Source organism: Kogia breviceps, chromosome 15, assembly GCF_026419965.1.
Source record: "Kogia breviceps isolate mKogBre1 chromosome 15, mKogBre1 haplotype 1, whole genome shotgun sequence".
In the NCBI taxonomy this organism is placed as follows: domain Eukaryota; kingdom Metazoa; phylum Chordata; class Mammalia; order Artiodactyla; family Physeteridae; genus Kogia; species Kogia breviceps.
In genome coordinates, this window is record NC_081324.1 from 72,268,801 (window position 1) to 72,274,800 (window position 6,000).

General features: G+C 46.3%; 1 protein-coding gene across 5 annotated transcripts in view; it reads right to left on the reverse strand.

Annotated features, from left to right (window-relative positions):
• Positions 1-5,647, reverse strand: part of ACACB (acetyl-CoA carboxylase beta) — a 109,189-nt gene extending 103,542 nt beyond the window's left edge. For 2 of the 5 annotated variants that reach the window (XM_067014681.1, XM_067014677.1), the window contains exons 1-2: positions 5,551-5,647; positions 5,057-5,212 (exon numbers count right to left, since the gene is read on the reverse strand). The gene's annotated coding sequence lies outside the window, so the exon portion shown is untranslated. Of the gene's footprint in view, positions 1-5,044; positions 5,213-5,550 lie in introns of all 5 variants that reach the window. The other 3 variants (XM_067014678.1, XM_067014676.1, XM_067014679.1) reach the window with 3 other exon arrangements.
• Between the last annotated feature and the right edge of the window lie 353 nt (positions 5,648-6,000).

Genomic DNA, 6,000 nt, shown 5'->3' on the forward strand with positions numbered 1-6,000 from the left:
CCGCCTGCCAATGCAGGAGACACAGCTTCGAGCCCTGGTCCGGGAAGATCCCACATGCTGCGGAACAACTAAGCTCGTGCACCACAACTACTAAGCCTGCGCTCCAGAACCCGCGAGCCACAACTACTGAGCCCACATGCCACAACTACTGAAGCCCGCGCGCTCTAGAGCCTGTGCTCCGCAACAAGAGAAGCCACCACAATGAGAAGCCTGCGCACTGCAACGAAGAGTAGCCCCCGCTCACCACAACTAGAGAAAGCCCGCAAACAACAATGAAGACCCAACACAGCCACAAATAAATAAATTAAATTAACTAAATTTTTTAAAAAAAGGAGGACCGCAAAACTCAAGCTTATCACTTTAGTATCTAAAAGGCATTTTCTTTTTATTTATTTATCTATTTATTTAGTTGCACCGGGTCTTAGTTACGGCAGGTGGGCTCCTTAGTTGTGGCATGCAAACTCTTAGTTCCAGCATGTGAACTCTTAGTTGAGGCATGCACGTGGGATCTAGTTCCCTGACCAGGGATCGAACCCAGGCCCCCTGTATTGGGAACAGAGAGTCTTAACCACTGTGCCACCAGGGAAGTCCTGCATTTTCTTTTTAAATTTCAACACAACGCTCTTAAGGGAAGTGGAAAAGTTCTCAAGATTTCCCAGAACTACACGATCCAAGTACTTCTTGCACAGTTTGGGCAACAAAATTTGCTAAAATGCTGTCAGGGATATTTTCTAGGTAATACACAGGGTTAGGAGATTTTTTTTCTTTTAAGATCATCAAGTTTCCTTTTAAAAAAAGTCAGTCAAGGGGTTGCTCAATATCAATGAACAAACCACATTAATAGAACAAAGGGAAAAAACACATAATCGTCTCAATGAACACAGAAAAAGCATTTGACAAAAATCCAACACCCTTGGGAATTCCCTGGTGGACCAGTGGTTAGGACTCTGCAGTTTCCCAGCCAAGGGCCCGGTTCAATCCCTGGTTGGGGAACTAAGATCTCACAAGCCACATGGCACAGCCAAAAAAACCCACATCCAACACCCATTAATAACAACATTCAGAAGAGTAGGAATATGAAAGAACTTCAACAGAATAAGGCACATTAATGAAAAAAACCCACAGAAAATACATACTCAGTGTTGAAAGGTGGGAAGCTTTCCCCTAAGATCTGGAACAAGACAAGGATGCCCACTTTCACCACTGCTATTCAACATCATACTGAAAGTCCTAGCCAGAGCAATTAAACAAGGAAAAGAAATAAAACGCATCCAAATTGAAAAGACATAAAATCATTTCTATTCACAGGTGACATGATCCTATATATAGAAAATCCTAAAGGACCACCAAAAAACACTAATAGAGGTAATAAATTAAGCAGTTGGTGGCTACAAGATCAATATGCAAAAATCAGTTGTGTTTCTATACACCAACAATGAACAATCTGAAAAGGAAATTAAGAAAATAACTCCATTTACAGTCACATCCAGAAGAATAAAATATCTAGGAATAAATTTAATCAAGAAGGTAAAAGACCTATAGACTGAAAACTATGAAACATTGCTGAAAGAAATTAAAGACCTAAATAAATGGCAAGACATCCCATCCTCATGGATTGGAAGACTTACTATTGTTAAGATGGCTGCGTTACCAAAAGCAGTCTACAGATTCACATGGAACTGCAAGGGGCCCCAAAAAGCCAAAGCAATGTTAAAAAAGCAAAACAAATTAGAGGACTCACACTTTCCAATTTCAAAATTTACTACAAAACTATAGTCAGTGTGGTATTAGAATAAAGACAGACATATAGACAAATGGAATAGAATTGAGAGTCCAAAAGTAAACCCATACATCTATATCAACTGATTTTTGACAAAGTGGAAAGAATAGTCTCTTCAACATACGAATCTGGGACAACTGATTTCCACATACAAAAAAATGAAGATGGACTCCTAACTCATACCATACACCAAAAGTAACTCAAAATGGATCAACGACCTAAATACAAGAGCTAAAACCATAAAACTCTTAGAAGAAAACATAGGGGTAAATCTTCATGACCTTGGAGTTGGCAATGGATTTATTCTTAGATATGACACCAAAAGCATGAGCAACAAAATTAAAAATAGATAAATCAGACTCGTCAAAATTAAAAACTTCTGTGCACCAAAGGGCATTATCAAGAAAGTGAAAAAACAATGTACAGAATGGGAGATTTTTACAAACCATATATCTGGTAAGGGCCTAGTATCCAGAACACATACAGAACTCTTACAATTCAGCAACCAAAAGACAGACAACCTGATGTTAAAACGAGCAAAGAACTTGAATCGAAATTTCTCCAAAGAAGATATACAAAGAGCTCATGAAAACATGCATCCTTAGTAATTATGGAAAAGCAAATCAAAACTACAATGTACCACTTCACACCCACTAGGATGAAAGAAGGGAAGGAGGGAGGGAGGGAGGGAGGGAGGAAGGAAGGAAGGAAGGAAGGAAGGAAGGAAGGAAAAGAAAGAGGGAGGGAGCGGGGAGGAAGGGAAGAAGGGAGAAAGAAAGGAGGAAAGACAATATCAAGTGTTGGTGAGGATGTGGAGAAATTGTAAGTTACTAGGGGGAATGTAAAATAATTCAACTGCTATGGAAAATGGTTTGGTGGTTCCTCAAAAAGTTGAACATAGAATTACTATACAACCCAGGGATTTTACTCCTAGGCATATCCCAAAAGCATTGAAAACAAGGACAAACAATGACATAAACACACATGTTCACAGCGGCACCCCAACTTTCTGATGCTCAAGCCTTGCTCCTACTCCTGGGTTTCTCAGTCAGTCACTCCTGACATTGGGGGCTGGATACCTCTTTGTGGTGGGGACTGTCCTGTGCACTGTCGGATATCGAGCAGCATCCGTGGCCCCTACCCACTTGATGCCAATAGCACCCTCCTCCCTCTCACTTGTGACAACCAAAACTATCTCCAGACACTGAACAAATGTCCCTGGGGGGTAAAACTGCCCTCACGTGAGAACCACTGGTCTTAACTCCTATACCTATGCACTCCTTCCCCCCTGCTTCTAGATTGTGAGATGGGAGCTTCTGGGGAAAAGGTGTATTTCTTTACTCATCTCTTGCATACAGTAAGTGCTCAAGAAAAGTTTAAAAAGCACCAGCAAGAAAGGTCAGAGTCCTGAAATTACCGACTCACACGTGTTCTCTGGTAATTGGCAGATGACATTGCCAAAAATGGTGCAAAGGCTCTCCTGGCTTTTCAGGAGGCTCGACAGCTTAAAGCCCTACATCCTCCCCAAGCAGGAGGTTACGGCAGTGCATGAAGGTCATTCAAGACTGTGCCAACTGGCCACTCCGCCCTCACACCCTCTGCTGGCCACATGGGCCACGTGCTTTCACAGCTCCACTGCCCACCCCCTCCAAGTCAGCCGGTGGGTACAGACCTCCACCGTGGAAACAGCCTGTTCACTGGTCTTCCCTGGCCAACTCAGAGACCTTTGGAAACACAGACCAACTGTCACTCATTTCTGGATCCCTGTGCCCAGGCTAGTGCTTGGTGCATAGTAGGTGCTCAAAAAGTATGTACCAAGCAGGAATTTTGGTTTCAGGATCTCTCTCTCTCTCTTTTTTTTTTTTTTTTTTGCGGTACGCGGGCCTCTCACTGTTGTGGCCTCTCCCGTTGCGGAGCACAGGCTCCGGACGCGCAGGCTCAGCGACCATGGCTCACGGGCCCAGCCGCTCCGCGGCATGTGGGACCCTCCCGGACCGGGGCACGAACCCGCGTCCCCTGCATCGGCAGGCGGACTCTCAACCACTGCGCCACCAGGGAAGCCCCAGGATCTCATTTCTGAAGCTGCATTCAGGAACACCAGGGGAACAAGCTGGGTGTCTCCGTGGCAGTTCTGAAGTAGAGTGCCAAGCAGAAGACCTCATGCAAATGTGGCCAATTTTAGGTACACTTTAAATGTACACATTGGAAATTCTGAGAAATAAGAAATAGTAAGTGCATTACATTGAAATGCTGAGCTTCCCCCTACCCCAAATAGAAAAATACTTGAGTTGTTGCTGAGGAAATAAAAGAGCAAAAATATGCTACAATGGTTTGGAGTTTAGGAACCCCGAGAATGAATACTTTACGTTGATTTCCATTGGAAAACCAATCAAACCATGCGGTTTTGCATCATACAAGCACTTTGGGAACTTGCTGGCTGGATGAACGGATGGCGGATGGGGGTTGTGGGTGGAAGGATGGATAGGTGGTGCGTGGAGAGGGGTTGAGCGGATGACCAGATGGGCAAGATGGCGGGACACATGCATGGTCAGCAATTGAGGGTTGGTGGGTGAAGTTGCCAAGCTCTAAATGGTAAGTTCTAATGAATGGAGGGACCGGCAGTTCTCCCCAGTTCAGCCCCCGCCCCTCACTCGGCAAATCCTTTATGAGCTGCTGTTATTCTGATAGGAGCCAGTGGGTCAAACATCCCAAACCTACCTTGCGGAGGTTTACCCGCACAAAAAACCTCAGGGTCTTTCCCTTTTCTTGGCAGTGTGATGATGGGGGACCCACAGGCCACCACATGAGAACTTTTCCCAAGTAAGTACATAGAGACAAATGGGGAACTCTCTGACAAAGCTCCCAAAGAAACCCTCTGAGCCTCAGTTTCCTCGCCTGTAAAATGGGGATGCTGAGTCTCGCGCCCTTTACCTGTCTCACAGTTGCTCTTCGAATAACCTATGTAGCATTTGTGTCAATGCGATCAGAAGCATCAAAAAGCCACCAAGCATGTACAGTGCCCTCAAGCTTCCAATCCTCAGAACAACTTGGTGGATCTTACGATTGCTATGGTCTTTATTACAGTCCCATTTTACAGTTCGGTAAACTGTGGCTCAGAGAAGTCTGGTTCCCTTACTTTGTTCACATCCAGGCCCAATGCTCATACCTTTCCCACTGCTCCACGATTGAAACTGAATATAAATAAATTCCATAAAGCGGAGGGTGTTCCCACAAGCACCTGGAGACGACCCTAAAATCAGATACCTGGCTGTGTACCTGGAGGGTGGAGCCAGATGTGCACAGCGGTCTAGAAGGAGCACTGTACATGTGGTTCAGATCCACGGGCAGTCAAGGCCAGAGAAGTCCTTCCAGTGAACCCTTGTGGACGTGCCATGCCGAGCTGCTGCCCTTTGCTGAAACAACCCAGCTGACCTGAAAACCCAGCGAGGGCCGAAGCTATTTTTATCTGTTGCAAACCGAACTCAAGCAACAGCTGCCTGGTGCCAGAGCAATCGTGGCCCTGACCATAACGAATGCAGGAAACTGCTCGCTTCCAACAGGTGCTGGCTGACAGCCAAGCAAGGGCTGGAGAGGGAGGCGGGGTGGGAGTTTGTTCTCCAGCCACCCGCCTCCAACACACCCACCCATACCTGGCCTGGCCTTTGAGGGACAGAGGAGGGCAGAATGTCAGCATTAAACCAGCCATCCTGTTCCCCACTCAGATGTTTCCTCCCACCAAGATGAACTCCCGATTGCTCGCTTCCACTTACCGCCACTGTGGCCACGGCCACCGGCTCCATTCTCGTGTGGGTCTGACAGGCTCCCACACGGTGCCTGAGGGAACTGGGGCCGTGGAGTGTCACCTTTCAGCAGGAGGCTGGTGTCATGTCCATGGGGAGGAGTTTGGACCAGCTCATGCTGGACACGAGTGAGTTTTCCCCCAAGTCAGGCGCCCTTATCTGTCATCCACAAATATAAGCCATTTGCCAAGGTCCTCGCCCTTCCCCCTCCCCCAGCTTCAAGCTCAAGTACTTAAGAGGCTGTGTATACTCTCTGGCCCACAGGGCCACCTCCCTCTGGCTTGTCACACTCCTGGACTTAGAGCCTACTTAGCTGCTCGTGTGGTCAGCCACCCCCTTGCCCAACGCTGAGCCTCTAGAGTTTGTTTTTAAACATCTTTATTGGAGTTTAACTGCTTTACAACGTTGTCTTGGTCTCTG